At 41.0% G+C, this 251-nt stretch overlaps 1 protein-coding gene across 1 annotated transcript in view; it reads left to right on the top strand.

The window, feature by feature from the left end:
* The window catches only part of hif1al (hypoxia inducible factor 1 subunit alpha, like), a gene marked incomplete in the record, with an annotated part of 19,407 nt that overhangs the window by 12,560 nt on the left and 6,596 nt on the right, over nt 1-251 (top strand).

Raw genomic sequence — 251 nt, 5'->3', positions numbered from 1 at the left:
CTATCACTATCAATTGAAGGCAATTAAACACCCGAAAAAAACGTAACGTAACATAAACCTTGTCGGCAATTAGCACACCATTAAATTAGGAGATATTAGAGCCAGATTTGAATTGAAAGGTACCAAAGATGTTTCAGTCCTCTGTAGGGTCGGGTTGTCAAACTACTTGTAATGGACATATTTTGCTGGCAAGGTTTACGTTGTAGCCTGTTTTGCTGCAGCAGGCCGCTGCACTCTCACTCAATACTGGA

Source organism: Morone saxatilis, unplaced genomic scaffold (assembly GCF_004916995.1).
Source record: "Morone saxatilis isolate NCDOM2014 unplaced genomic scaffold, NCSU_SB_2.0 Contig8, whole genome shotgun sequence".
In the NCBI taxonomy this organism is placed as follows: Eukaryota; Metazoa; Chordata; class Actinopteri; family Moronidae; genus Morone; species Morone saxatilis.
The sequence above is the reverse complement of the archived record's forward strand: the minus strand, read 5'-3'. Positions and strand labels throughout refer to the sequence as shown.